This window comes from Poromitra crassiceps (assembly GCF_964638095.1).
Source record: "Poromitra crassiceps genome assembly, chromosome: 20".
Taxonomy (NCBI): Eukaryota; Metazoa; Chordata; class Actinopteri; order Beryciformes; family Melamphaidae; genus Poromitra; species Poromitra crassiceps.
In genome coordinates this window covers 22,714,917-22,730,648 of record NC_139637.1, presented here as the reverse complement: position 1 = coordinate 22,730,648, position 15,732 = coordinate 22,714,917, and the positions used below count along the sequence as shown (strand labels likewise).

The following is a 15,732-nucleotide window of genomic DNA, read 5'->3' as shown; positions in this document are numbered from 1 at the left end:
CTCCCTCTCCCTCTCTCTCTCTCTCTCTCTCTCTCCCTCTCTCTCTTTCTCCCTCTCTCCCTCTCTTTCTCCCTCTCCCCCCCCCCTCTCCCCCTCTCTCTCTCTCTCCCTCTATCCCTCTCTCCCTCTCTCTCCATCTCTCCCTCTCTCTCTCTCCCTCCATCTCTCCGTCTCTCTCTCTCTCTCTCTCTCTCTCTAGTGCGTGGCCTAAAAATATTTCACATACTGTAGGCTCGAGCTTTAGAAATCAGATTAATGTCCCATCCGGTTTTCTCATTAGCGGCGCTGTCTCGTTAGTACCCTGGACAGTAATTGGCCAGCCGCGCTTTACATTTAAGATGGAACGCTAATTGGAAAATGCCCAATTTGCGAGTCATAACGCCTGCGTGCATCCTATCTCCACCATGCTCCTCTCTCAGCTGTGCTGGAGGTTTACTGGCAGCATGTGAGGAACTCTCCTATGACACACAACACAGACTGGGCCAGGCTCAGCATCATCAGACAGGCTTGTGGCTGTTCGTCATTATGTCAGCAGACCCACAGACAGAAGCCTACTTTTAGGATAAAGTGGTCTGTTAGCTGGTCTGTTTTATCCACTGAATCACCGCAGACTCTCGTTGAATTAAACCTCGTGATTGGTTGAATCTGCGTGCTTGACGGGCGAAGAATGGAGGAAACACAGTCGTATTATGGGCTTGACGAGAGAATTATGACTAACAGATTCCGCGGTTTTAACGGCACGTCTCTGAAACGTCGCCCCCATGCGGGGGAAAAGTGGCGGGGCGGTTTCCAGGTGTGTCAACATCACCCCGTCACACTCGTCCAAATTCCTATACGTTTATCACCCCGTGGGGTCAGGAGGAAATGGGATGAGGATATCGATATAGAAGTAACCACAGGGCCCGTTTAGACGGAGCAGAACTGGAAACACACATCAGACAGCTGTTGCCCTTAAAAGTATGAAGAGAGAGAGAGAGCGTTTGCGGGGTTCGGTTCCACAGGCACACGGCTCTGGTTCTGCTCAGTTTTTGAAATGCTGAATCACACGTGTAACCGCGACGAGCATCTGTTTTTGATTTGGCCTATCCCTCTCTCTCTCTCCCTCTGCTTTTTCCTGCTCTCTCTGCCTTCTGAGCGGGGGCAGACTTCCTGGTCGTGGGCTAGGCCAGAACTGGGTCTGGGGAAGGGGCAGGAAATGCGTCAGTGCCGCGAACAATATTGGAAGTGGGTCGTGACTCGTGACTGAGTCAAGGGCGAAAAAGAGACGGGCCGGTGACGCGGCTGCTGACTCCCCCTCATATGACACCCAGCAGGACGTCTTCCGCTGGGCTGATTCACAACATAAACCTGTCTCTGCATCGGGGTGGGTCATATATCCCAAACACTGTTCGCCCAGTATTAACTCCGTATCAATATCCTACTCTTAACCAACTCCCCGCATCTTCGGATTAGAGCAGAGATGTTTAATATTAGAGAGACACTCCACTACAGGCTCCGCCGATTGTAAGAAATTGTACTCTTCCGGTCTCCTAAATGGGCGTGGTGGTTATCAGCTTTGTGATTGGCTGTCTGTCAATCGGTATGAAACTATGAAATCGGATGACCCCAGTGTCCTAAGGGGGCGTGACAGTGGCGAAACCTCTGGTCACAGAGATACAGGAAGTGACTGGAAGTTGGGGATGTCTCTATCGATCTATATTAGAGATCTCTGATTAGAGGCAACATTTCATGAGCACCACCGGACACATGTTTGGATTGTACCATTTCAGCAGTAAATAATGGACACATGAATAAGGCTGAATTTGGATCTCGGTATACTGTACTGTACATTGTTTTCCCACACTTGTGGCGCTCTCCGGAGAGAGTGTGGTTTGGTGGAGAGAGAGAGAGAGAGAGAGAGAGAGAGAAATAAATGAGCTGTGACTTTCTCTTTTCTTCCAACACAATCTGTTTGTGTTTTCCTGCGCCGCTCCTCATTCACTCCGTGTCCGGCAGAAAACTACTCCGTATAATTCTCCGGGGAGTCATTTTCAATGCCATTTTTCAGCATAGTTAACTGGGCCGAGACAGCGATACCATGCCTGGTTGAACTCTCGCATTGTTTTGCACGTCAAAGTGTCAGGGATGATTCTGCCATCACGCTGTTGTGGCGTCTATTCCACCACAAACTTAGAGACTTTACATATAAAAATGCCATTTCATGACCTTAGAAAGATGAGCAGCAGCTGTGGCATAATGTTCTAGAGATCCCTAATCAATCATCACTGCATCCTGCCTCCTTGTCATGCGTCCTTGCTGACCAATGGCAGCAGGGCCTGGTTTGAGGTCTGTGTTGGTTGACACAGGAAGTTCATCAACATCCTGGTACAGGGATTTATGGGGAGGGGTCGGGGGTCATGGAAGGGGAGCCAGAGAGTGACGTGGGAGGAGCCAGGGGGCATGGTGCTGATTCAGCCCGGAGGAAACACCTGGGGGAAAGAGACACAGGATCCAGCACCACCTCTCCTCTGTTGTCTCTGGCTGTCTCGCTCGCGGTCCACTGGGTAAACTCTGCTGACGCTCACACATGATGTATTGGGTGGGTGTAGTAGTAGCGTATTGGCGTGAACGGGCATCAGCTCCACAGACTATAATGTAAACCAGGGATACTCAACTTGCTTTTCCCGGGGGCCACTTTTGCAAAATGACAGGGGCCAGTTAATAAACAAACATTAATATTCATTTTTCTGTAGCGGATTCCGGATTGTAGGTTTTTGGGGTGCCAGCCAGTTTGGTCTGACAATTTTGGGCACAGAGGATAGTTAGCTAGGTTAACACATTGACTGCCAGCCGTTTTTTTTTGCTGTAGGTAGCTTCTGCCAAGCCGTTTTTTGAGGATTCTGGCTCATTTTACAAGAGCCGAGGATTCTTTTCTGCTTGGAGTTTGTGAACATACAATATCTCAAAAGTACTAATAGAATGTGTACTTTCTCTGTCTAAAAGAGTTAGTTTGTAGAGTTAGTAGTTATGTAAGCATTAGCAATTGAATACAGCATGGTTTTAGCGTCAGAAAAAATATTCAGAGATAAACGGCTTTTTGTGAAATTCGATCACTTTAACCATTCATTTTTGGCATCAGTAAGACCTAAACAATAGTTTTGAACAGTAATTTCCTCCATAACAGCAGGAAACTCCCCTCTGCTCAACTCCTCCCTCCGTGGGCGTTCTTCTTGGCTGCAGCGCCCTGTCACAAGCACTTTCCTACCTGTGCAAATGCACTTTCTCATACTCTCGACCTCTCAAATAAATTTCTGAATAGAAATTAAATTACCGTACTCTAAATTAGAGCGAAAAAGAAACAAAAAAGAATGGGTTGAAAATCCCATTCTAAAAGCCTTTTATGGCTGTTTCCAATTTGCAAAATAGCCTGCTGCACCACAAGCGTGTCACCAGTCTCACTGCCCCGCTGCCGCTGTGCGGCTGTGCCTGGCTGTGCCTGTCTGCGTGGCCGCTCCCCGAGGAAGCCCGGCTGGACTCGCCCGCCTCCCGGAGCCCTGGCCGAGAGCTCCGATGAAGCCCCTGCGACTCTGGTCATATTTACGCTGCGTGCCTCAAAGTGTGCTCCATCCGCAATCCACTATGCAAGTTTGCAATCCCGCACCGCCAGCAATCAGCGCGGAAACGAAAGCGCCTCCGCCCACCCATTTTCATGAGAATGGAAATGGATCACACTGCTTTTTGCTTGCCTTCCTACTTCCTTGTCGCCACTTAGTGGGTCGGTGGAATGGGTTGTACACGTTGTACACGTCCAATACTTATATAAGAGACGTAAAAGGGTTAGATCAACGTCCCACCGTCAAAAAAAAAAAATCGATTCTGAAAACGTGTTTACACGTTGTTGGCAGTCAACAGCTGGATTCTGAAAACGTGTTTACACGTTGTTGGCAGTGAATGTGTTAAGTTAGTTAAGTACATATAAGTGCCTATGTGGCGAGCAGGCAGCGATAGTTGACAATTTAGCTGGAGCTCAGTCAAACTTTATTTAACATTAGTTTTCATTGTGAATTAGAAAATGGTCAGGGGGCCACTCTGCACCCTATCGTGGGCCGCATCTGGCCCCCCGGGCCGCAAGTTGAGTATCACTGATGTAAACCATGAATGATCTGCTGTTTAGACTCTGCGTCTCCAAAATTCAGCGTGTTGACTGTTGAGTGAGTCAACCTTCTCAATTTATGGATCGAGGACTTTCAAATCAGTGTGTTCATGTTTGGAGCATGAAGCGGCTGTCAGTGTAACTCATATGGAAGCTGTCTGGCGTTTGACTTTCTGCGAGTTCCATCTCCCGACGTAGACAGGAAAAGAGTGCAGTGCTTCACACGTCTGGTATGTCTTTCTAGTGCGAGCCAAGCTGCATGTTTAGCCCACCACAAAATGCCGGGAAGAGTCCCAGCTCACCCCCGCCACCGCCGGACAGGACACGTCGCGGCTGTGCGCGGGAGGGATTTCCACTGCGGGATTTCAGCTATTTCACCAAAATGTCAGGGTGTCGTTATACCATGTAGGATCGGCTCGCTGTGCCGCCTGTGACCGGGGCTCTTCCTCTGCACCCATTCACCCAGGCGAGCTGGTGTGAAGCACCATGTCTGTGGGCTTTATTGTCTTCCTCTCTTCAATGGAACATTGTCCAGGCCCAGTTCTCACAGCCCAGGCCTTCGCTGGCCTCCGTGTGTGTGTGTGTGTGTGTGTGTGTGTGTGTATGGTGTGTGTGTCTTCTCCCTTGTCTCTAATATCGCCGTTGGCATTTTTGTGTGTCGGAGTCATCGTAGACCACCCTGTGTTGTTAATATAAACCTGCGCCGCCGGCCGAGACGTCTCATATCCTGACTGACTTGTGCGTAACGCTACAAACAAAGCATCGTTGTTGTGCTGCTGAAAGGGTTAATTTCTGTCACACACTTTTCCTCTCTGTGCACGACGGCCTCTGGTTGGCCGGTTCTGCTTCCTGTCTGAAGTGCCGTACCCCCACGGGCCATCATGGTGGCCTAATTGGACGGCCCGCCCCCCACCAACATGGAGGGAGCTGGCACTGCATTATGCATGGAGGCGGGGCCTACACCCAGCTGCTTTGTCACAAAGCCTAATTGCAGCCAATATTAAAGGCCTCCCTCCTCCCCTGAGTCCCCTCCCCCTATCCAGTGCCAGATTATGCTGTGATGTCATAATACCTTTTGACCAGAGGTGGCTCCAAAACTCCCAAGACCTTTGGAATGACCTGCAAAAGTGTCGTCCCAATTTATATCCTCAGCGGGGAAGGATTTATGACATCACCGATGATGTCACAATGTCTATGACATCAGCGGTGGGCATGACATCATCGGTGATTTATGACATCACTGAAATCACTGATGATGTCACAATGAACATCAGTTCACTGGACATTATTATCATTGTGCGCGGGCGGATCCTGCCCACTTCAGGGACACAGGGAGATGCTAGTCTGAGAGTGGAGCTGCAAAAACACAAGAAAGGAAACCTCTCTGGTAAACAACGAATAGCACTCATCAAAAGCGCCATCTGATAGACACACGGGGCACTTTAGCTGCGTTTTCTGCCCATTTAAGTGTCTTCTGATCCGGTGCATTTTAACAGCAACAACACCTGTCCTCTGTCTTGTGTTACTTGTCTCCCTCCCTCCTCCTGAAGTGTCCCTCATCTGGCTGTTGTTTGGAGTGTCCATGGTTTGCATGGCCGGCGAATAATCATGGAGAAGCCAGGGTATCAGAAGCTTAAGAATTTTGACAAGAGAGGGGGTAAGGGAGAGACAGAGGAAGGGACAAAGATGTCTAAGTCAGCAGCCGGCAGCAGGACTGGACATGGGCCTAAGAGTTCAGGGACCACCGGTGCCAAGAGTTCTGGGACCGGGTCCAAGAGTTCAGCGACCCTCTCCGGGGTTCTTATGGTCGGCCCAAATTTCCGCGTCGGTAAAAAGATTGGCGCTGGCAATTTTGGAGAGCTGAGGCTGGGGAAGAACCTCGACACGAAAGAATATGTGGCCATCAAATTGGAACTGATCAACTCCATCACGCCGCCGCAACTCCAACTGGAGTATCGATTTTACAAACAGTTGGGAATTTCCGAGGGAATCCCTCAGGTGTACTACTACGGTCCCTGTGGGAAATACAACGCCATGGTGCTGGAGCTGCTCGGGCCCAGTCTGGAGGACCTGTTCGACGTCTGCGACCGCACCTTCTCCCTCAAGACCGTCCTGATGATCGCCCTACAGCTGATAGCGCGCATGGAGTACGTCCACAGCAAGAGTCTGATCTACAGAGACGTGAAGCCGGAGAACTTCCTGGTCGGGCGGCAGGGAGGCGCGTCGAGCAAGCGGCCGCACCTCATCCACATGGTCGACTTTGGTCTGGCCAAAGAGTACATAGACCCCGCCAGCAAGAGGCACATCCCCTTCCGCGAGCGCAAGAGTCTGACGGGGACGGCGCGCTACATGAGCATCAACACACACCTGGGACAAGAGCAGAGCCGACGGGACGATTTGGAAGCGCTGGGTCACATGTTCATGTACTTCCTGCGAGGTAGCCTCCCCTGGCAGGGCCTCCAGGCGGACACGTTGAAGGAGAGGTATCAGAAAATCGGGGACACCAAACGAAACACCAAACTCCACGTGCTTTGCGAAAGCTTCCCCGCGATGGACAAATACATGAGCTACGTGAGGACGCTGGGCTTCTACGACGAGCCCGATTACAAATACCTGAGGAGACTCTTGAGGGATCTGTTTGACAGAAGCGGTTATGTCTTTGATTATCAGTACGACTGGGTGGGCAAGCTACTCCCCGCACCGGTCAGCCCCGTCGCCAGCGACACGCACCTGCAGTCCAGCAGACGAGACAAAGCGCAACAGCAGACCGACAACAACAACCGGTCGCCCGAGCCCAAAGGGAGTAGTGGGTCTCTGCTCACTCCCGGCACCTATAAGGAGACTCTGGAGTCCAACCTCACGGCCGGGTGCCTGGGGGGCTCTGTTCAGGTGATGAGCTCGACGACCAACATCGACGATCCCACCGCCGTCCTCTACGGCGGCGCTCCCATCGCCGATCCCACCCAGGTGGAGGTGGAGAAAACCAGGTGCTGCTGTTGGTTGTTCAAAAGGAGAAAGAAGCGCAAGTGAAAGAGAGGAGATGATGGAGAGAACTTGAAACTTTCTGTGAAGTTTTAAACGGAAGCAACTACAGATCCCCCATGTCGCTCTCTTTCCGGCTTCCCTCCTCCCCTCCCATGTCTCTTTAAACCCGCCTCTCACAATATGTGCGCGCTCTGTCTTTCTCCTCCTCAGTGCGCCGCCGCCATGCTACTGTAGGGTGACCAAATCCCAGCAAACCAAATGTGGGACAAAGACTGTGTGGGACAATATGGGACATGTTACTAATGCTGAGTAGGGCTGCAACTAACGATTATTTTCATTATCGATTAATCTGTTGATTATTTTAGACTAATCGATTAATAGTTCGGTCTATTAAAATGTCACCAAATGGTGAAAAATGGCGATAATTTCTCCCCCCAAAGCCCAAGATGACATCCTTAAATATCTTTGTCCTGACCAACAGTCCACCACTCAAAGATAGTCTGTCATAGAAGACTAAAGACATCAGAAAATACGTTTTTTTTCTTCTTAAAAATGATTCACTCTCTTTCTCAGTGATTTGGTATGTGGGACTTGAAAGGCATGAAAATGCTGTGCAGTTAGTTCCACACATGTTGTAGTAAAACAAAGGGGCAACTTCGGCCCAGGACCACGTGCGTCATGAGGCAACCGAGGAAACGACATCTTTCAACAGCCCAAGTTTGCCACCGATGACATCACTGATGGCATCATCACTGATGGCATCATCACTGATGACATCATCACCGTTCCATTCCTGACTGAATAAATGAATGAATGACTCACCCCAAAAAGCCTTCTCTTGACCACCCGCTTGCGCACGTGGTAGAAAACATTGTCATTGTGACGTCATCAGTGACGTATGACATATCGCGCTTACTACAATGAGTGCATGATCTCACTGTGTTCACGTGTGACTTTTGTGATCTCACTGTGTTCTGTGTTCACGCGTGACTTCTGTGTTCATCCGTGACATCATCAGTGATGTCATAAAATGGTCGCGAAAGAAAGAAAGAAATTGGCCAGATCGCTGATACTGTCATGTGGCCACTAGGGGCCGAGTGGCGTAGAGGCTAATAAATGAGCTAAATCTGAGCAACAGTGTGTGCAGACTCTTTCCTACAGTTTTATGTCCCCACAAGTTGTCACACCGATGACATCACTGTCAACTGACACCACTGATGACATCATCACTAATGACATCACAAGGTTGACGATGTCACACCGATTATAATAGCTGATGACGTCATTCATGACCGATGTCATCCACCGAAAATACTAAGCAGGCCTGCTTTATTGCACAATTCAAAAGAGCCGTATAGAAGAGCGCTGTAGAGTTGCAGCAAAATGGACTGTTTGTGATGTATTTTGAAAGTGTCAGCCAGACGTTTATAGAATAGATTTGTATATTATCAGCTTTATGTTACCATTCAAAAGTAGCGCGAGCCCCCTTCCTGGCTATTCATTGGCTACTGAGTCACGCATTTTGGACCTCCGCTGGCATCACTCTGTTACTAGATTGTTCTGGGCCCTGCCAACAATCAGTGTTGAATCTGTATTATTTTCAAATTGGTAGTAGATCAGCAGCACCATTTTTTTTTACTTGGCTCAGCATCAATTTGGTCAGTTCTTGAATCTCTCTTTCATCGACTTGCTTTTATGCGAGTATGTTTTATGTTCTTGACCTCCCCTTTAATGAGCCCACACTGTTTTGCTTCTTGCTCTTTTCATTTGACTGATGATTTTGATCTCTGCGCTTTTATTTCACTCATTTTTAAAGTGCTTCTTCGTCGCTGTGTTCTGAAAAGTGCTATGCAAATAAAGACTATTATTATGAGCGTATTTATGTCTGGAGCTGATATGACTTCGTGCAGTGTGGAGATTGAGGTTTAAGAGGATAACGGGGCAGAGGGTGAAAATTACTTTCTGGAGTGTCTTTCTGTCTGTCTTCTGTCTGTCTGACTGTCTGTCTGTGTTTGTCTGTCTGTCTGTCTGTCTGTCTGTGTTTGTCTGTCTGTCTGTCTGTCTGTCTTCTGTCTGTCTGTCTGTCTGACTGTCTGTCTGACTGTCTGTCTGACTGTCTGTCTGTCTGTCTGACTGTCTGTCTGACTGTCTGTCTGACTGTCTGTCTGTCTGTCTGTCTGTCTGTCTGTCTGTCTGACTGTCTGTCTGACTGTCTGTCTGTCTGTCTGTCTGTCTGTCTGTCTGTCTCTCTCTCTTCCCCCCCACAATTGCCACATTCATTGGGTCTTAAGGGGACATTCAGACAAAAAGCGTTTTTGGAGCTGCCAGTGTCTTTCTGCAATTCATTCTCTATGTAAGGACGCGCTAGACGTGCTCCTCTTTTAATGAACGCACCTGGCGTTTCAGCGCTGGTGGCGTCTGTTGTTTTTGGAGGAGCGCTGTGGGCGTTTTAAAGCTGAAAAAAGTTGAACATTAGAGGAAAAGCGCCCTGATCGTCTTTTCCACTCCTCCTACCTTTTCTCCTCCCGAGGGATCCTCCAACCTCCGCTTCTGCCAGAATTGGCAATAATCTGGCTTTTATGTTGACAGTGAACAACAACAAACAGACAAAACCAGCTGGCTACCGTCCTTGTGGTCGTTGTGCTGCTATCTGTACTGCGCGTGACTGCAGGCGGAAACAAAACGAGTACAAAAAAAACGCTCCGTGCGCCGTGTTTTCTGCACAATGGAAGCGCTCTCAACATGATTTTCATAGCGTTCTGACTGAAAAAAAACGCTTTTGGTGTGAATGTCCCCTTAGACTTTACAGTAGTTGTTTGTATACAGCCGTCTACCCTACCGCTGTCCAAGAAATATGAATCAAATAAGTGGGAAACAGGAAGATATGACTGATCAAAATACAGTAACTGAGATGACGTGGAGGACGTCTGGCCAAGTCTAGTTACAGGCTGTTGCATCACTCCTCTCTCTCCGCTCTCTTGCATGCCTGTGACAGCGATGATCTAACTCCACTAGGTGCCATTCGTCCTCCTGTCACATCCGTTAAAGAGAAGTGAGATCGACAACAGGATAAGCGTGGCGCTCCCACGACGATATCAAAGAGCGAGAGTTGTTGTTTATGGGATTTCCAAAATGACTTCACCGCGCCGACACAATCCGAGGTCACATGGTTCTTGCTGGCGCTTTTCCGAATCATTGTCTCTCTCTCTCTCTCTGTGCGCTGCTGCTGCATTCCACTTCATGCTCCAAGAAAAAGACAGGGAGGTCACGAGAAGGTGGGGGGTGGACACATGGCTGGGCTGCTTAAATGTACTCTATGTACTGAACGCTGGAATTGGAGGCTGCAGAGAAAACACACTGCTGCATACTGAGTCTTCTCTGTCTTTCTGTCCATCTGTCTGTCTCTATCCATGTCTTTCTTTCTCTCTCGCTCGCTTACTATAATCTCTTATTATATCAACCTGAACCTACAACAGTAAAGCTAGATTTTCCGTCTGGACTGAGCGTAGTCTATCCTCCAGGGACAGTCTGTATGTACTTCAAACCATTAAGATTTTGGACAGAGGAAACTGTCCTCTTCAAAAACTAAAAGAAAAAAGCTTCAGACCGGAAGGAAGTTCGGTGGTATTCGATCAATCGTGACACTCGGAAACATAACCGAGGCAGGTGATTGGATACCTGCCTTATTTTGACCGGATATCCTGCCTTGTTTTTTGACCAACATAGGCCATGTTCACATTACAGGCAAATCCGATTTGATGCTAAAGTCATTATCTTGATTGGTTTCCCAAATCTGATTTGGGAGAGTGTCCGCACTGCCACAAATCTGATTTGGGCAAGTGTTCAAGTCGGATCTGCGTGTCCAGATACAATGAGCCAATGAGCCAACATACAATGTTTCTGGCAGTGTTTGTTTGCATGTCTGCTCTCTGCTCTTCAAGTCCCCGCCCCCCTGCAAAAGACACTCTCAAATCTGATTTGGGTGATCAGCGCGTCCACACTGAAGTCACATCAGTCGAAAGCAGATTGGAAACTACCTATGTGGTTTGGGACAAGTGACACAAATCATACTTGGAGCGTCCAGACTCAAAAAACCAATCTGGATAGAATCATTAATAGGTCATTCAAGTTCACAAATCAGATTTGGCCTCCTAGTCTGAACATGGCCTTAGAGACCGGCCAAAGTACAGACGTAGTTGTCGGGGAGCATTTGAAAATTGCGGGAGCCAACGCATCTGTCTTGACTGAGCGACTAGAGTCTCTTTGACATCATCGTCAACACTTGTGCCATTTTAAGTCACATGATGTCACCATGTTCTGCGTACTATAAAGATGTCGGTGACATGGCATGACCTAAAGGCATCGTCACTCATGTCTATATTTGTGTTGCCTCCATTCAAAGTTGAAAAAAGACACATGCTCGCATGCCACTTAGAAGCCACTTAGAAGCCTTAGGGAAAAAAGTCTGACCGTCTATACAGGTCAGTGAGTTTAAAGTCTCATCGTGCTTAAAAAAGGCTAAAGTCTGAAATCTGTTTGATATTTTCACTAGTTTCTAATAAAGTTTCACCTATTTTGACTAAGAAAATGAAGATCTTCCTATCCAATCTTCAGTAAGGATGTTAAAGGTCAGTGATGGGGGCGGTTTTGCTGGTAGCTTCCCCACTGTCCTGCTGGCCCCCAGACCACCCACCCTCCGCAGCGTGTCCCCTCCTGGCCCCCGCGTCCTCCTCGGACCTCCAGCCCAGGAGAACCTCCACATCCGCCCCCGCTGAATCCCAGGTCAGCCTCGGTCCCCTGGCCCCCCGCCACTCACTGCTTAAGTCCTCCAACTCTTGACTGACAGCCAGGGCCATAACAAGCTAGTTCCCTGAGGGACACGCAGAAGAATGGCCCCTGCTATCAGGTTATCCAAACAGTTTGAGATGCTCTGAAAAAGACGCTTGTTAGACGCAACAATGGAAAGAGCAACACTCACTTGGTGTGCGGGAAATGCTTGTGTGTTTTTTCCCCGCCGGTGAACGAGACAATAAGTGAATCAGTGGCTGACACTGTCTGTGTCTTCTTCAGTATTAAGTCCAGTTGTCTCGAGTGTGGAGTGAAAGGCAATCTTGTGCAGAGGACGTCTGTTACGAAGCTGACCCATAGTTACAGCTTTGAATTATTAGTGGAAAGAGAACCGATCCAGCTCAGCGCTAGTCTAGAGCAGGAGAGTAAAAACGTGCACTTCCTGTAGCGTTACAGGCCATTATGGGTTATAATTTATAATAACAGGCCTATCAATATTCTTTGACGTAGGCAGAGAGATTCTGCTTTTAATATTCAACTTTTAAAGCACGGCTTTTCTCAGGTCGCGACTTTGTCTCTGTCTGAATACGAGCTAAAATTAGATGATCCAGACATTAACCATTCGTGTGCAGCACCAAGACCTGAGCCAGGACGGTTCAAAAATGGTAACAATGTTACCATTTTGGTTACCAATCGTAACAATGTTATATTATTTATTTATTATTATTTCATTATTTATTAAGACATAAAAAAACATCACCTAAAGCCAGCCAGCGGACGGCTTCATAATGACAAACAGAAGAAAGCAGAGCCGCTTGTCCCAATTTCCTTTTTTAAACTTGAAAGCTCCTTTGTGATCTTTATTCTCTAGAGTTATTACTCACTCTCGCTGGCGTTGACACACATGTTTGTTTTGTCCCCGTTTGTAACTGTAAACTGGGCGCGGCCGACATTATACTGTCTTTCAGAGATTTTCCGTCACGGTTTACAAAGTTACTTACCAATTATTTTCGGCCTGCACGCACCATAATTTATGACAGTACAACAGTTAGCATGGTCAAAATACATGAACCTGGAATCATCCTCCCCCCTTTTTTATCATTTAATAGATAAATAACATTGGATCTTTGAATGATATATTGACTGCCCTACTGGAAATGTCCCCGCTTTTAATTGGAATCATACAGTAGGCCAGATTCAACCCTCCAAACGTCTTGATGCTGACTGGCTAGAATTTAAACGAGTGAGTTTGAAAAAAAAAGAGCGGGAAAAGAAAGGCCTCCTCAGCTGTTGCTGTTGGTCCGGTGCCTTCTTCCCTCCGTGTCTCTCTGACACGTTGATCCCGGGCGGGGATGCACACTGCTGATGCTGCTGCTGCTGCTGCTGGCTCTGTCTTTTGGCTTCTCCTCTACCAGCTCCTCTGTGCTGCCTGAGCCTGGTCCCAGCTGAGCCTGGTTCCAGCTCCTCTGTGCTGCCTGAGCCTGGTCCCAGCTCCTCTGTGCTGCCTGAGCCTGGTCCCAGCTGAGCCTGGTCCCAGCTCCTCTGTGCTGCCTGAGCCTGGTCCCAGCTGAGCCTGGTCCCAGCTCCTCTGTGCTGCCTGAGCCTGGTCACAGCTCCTCTGTGCTGCCTGACCTTGGTTCCAGCTCCTCTGTCCTGCCTGAGCCTGGTCCCAGCTGAGCCTGGTCACAGCTCCTCTGTGCTGCCTGAACCTGGTCCCAGCTCCTCTGTGCTGCCTGAGCCTGTATGGGCTGTGAGCTCCGTTGGGCCGGGGTGGGGGGGGGACAGCTGCTCACTCCCCGGGGGTCGGGGTCACTCTCACAGGGTCGCTGTAGGGGCAGGACTCACAGCATGGCGGTGTTTGTAAGAACAACTAGCACATTACCTTTAGTTGTAGTTTGTTTTGGGCTATGAGTGAGGTGCATTGCTTTTTGAGTAGTTTCATCATCTACAATTCTTTTTTTTTTTTACATTATGGTTCTCAATGGAAACAGCACATTTTATAGACCAAACGACTAATCGATTAGCCGAGAAAATAATCAACAGATGAATCGATAGTGAAAATAGCCTCGGCCTAGTTGAAATGAGCACTATCAAAAGTCACGTTTGATGAAAAGCTGGATCCGACTTTTATCCTCAGACTTTTCCATCAGCGAGCGATTCCTGGCAGCGGCTTGGCAGGCCCTCAGGTTCTCATGGCTGCAGGAGTCTTGTTTGACTTGAGCGTTTCTGTTGAAGAATGTGTCTCTGTTCCTCTCTTCACGTGGAGAAGATGGGATTCATGTGGTCAGATTAGGCGGGAATGTTTCTCCTGTGCTCAGGGACTGCCTGGCCTGGCCTGGCCCGGCCTGGCTGCCTGGCTGCAGCTTGACTCAGGGACTGCCTGGCCTGGCCTGGCCTGGCCTGGCCTGGCCTGCCCGCCTGGCTGCAGCTTGACTGCTTCACTGTGAAGCGTCGGCTGTTGTTGGACAGTGCCAGAACTAATGCGTCTCTCCAAGGGAGGGACTGCAAATATGCACACATGTTGTTCAAGGTCCAGCAAGACGGGTCTGAGAGGCTTGCTGCTGCAGAGCAGGGGGGTTTTAGTAACAGCAGAGAAAATCCATTGTTCTATTTGACAGAAAATTGTTACATGGAATTTGTGGCTGATGATTTAAAGACAGATGATATATATCATTATATTATATATATATATATATATATATATATATATATATATATATATTTTTTTTTTAAGTGGGTGTTTTCTGAGGCAGAAGAAGAGGCCTACAATCCGTTTTTATTTGAACTAAGGTTAGATGCATTTTCTGGGTTGCCAATATATTAGGCCAATATTGCCTGAATATTGGATATTGCTCAGTCATGTTGTTCAAAGGTGTGTGACCCACCTGAGATTATTTCATTCGTCTGAGTTTCAGCGGAGTTTTAATGTAGAATACAATTCTGGGGGAAAACACTTGAGATTTGTAATTTTTGGCATGAAAATGGTCGATAAAAAAAAAATCCGCTTTCGACATCTTCACTCAAAAAATATCAGTATCGCTATACTGGCCTTCAAAAAACCCAAATCCGTCAAGCCCTTATTTTAACCACAAAAAAATCCTTATTTTGTCAAATATTGCTTTTGTACTTTCAGTGGTTGAGCTCTTGTGTTTATTTTACACCGATTGTGTTTTTAGCTGCGACCATGTTGGTCTGTTGGTCGGTCGGTTGGTCCACAAAAATTCAGCCACCCTTTGGCGGCCACAGTGTTCGCCCTCGGAGGCTGAGTTTGGGCATGGAGGTCAAGTGTGTGTTTGTGAAAGGGTGGGGAAATCTTTGCGTACGTTGCTGAGAAGGAGACCCAGGCAGACGCTCTGTTCTGCTTTCTGAGAAGGAGACCCAGGCAGATGCTCTGGGCTGCTTTCTGAGAAGGAGACCCAGACGTATCAATCCCTCAGGCAGCTTATTCCCTCCTGATTTATGCGTTGGCTTGGCTGGCTGTGGTCTGTGGCGAACACAGCAGCAGCACCGCACGGCCCGTGACCATGTCAGAGGGGAGGAGCTACAGCAGCAGCACACGGCCCGTGACCATGTCAGAGGGGAGGAGCTACAGCAGCAGCACACGGCCCGTGACCATGTCAGAGGGGAGGAGCTACACAGCAGCACATGGCCCGTGACCATGCCAGAGGGGAGGAGCTACAGCAGCAGCAGCACCGCGCGGCCCGTGACCATGTCAGAGCGGAGGAGCTTGCAGGCGGTGTGTGACAGGCAGGGAGCGGAGAGGAGGGGCAGAAAGCAGACGGGCAAAGGTTCACCCACAGCGGGCAGACTAGGCATCCGAGGTGGAG

At 48.6% G+C, this 15,732-nt stretch overlaps 1 protein-coding gene and 1 pseudogene across 5 annotated transcripts in view; both read left to right on the top strand.

Annotated features, from left to right (window-relative positions):
• Window positions 1–15,732, top strand: part of acap3a (ArfGAP with coiled-coil, ankyrin repeat and PH domains 3a) — a gene marked incomplete at its 3' end in the record, with an annotated part of 84,319 nt that overhangs the window by 10,068 nt on the left and 58,519 nt on the right. The window lies entirely within an intron of this gene.
• Window positions 5,741–7,162, top strand: LOC310794466 (casein kinase I pseudogene; annotated as a pseudogene). Its single transcript has one exon. The product of its transcript is annotated as a casein kinase I pseudogene (transcript).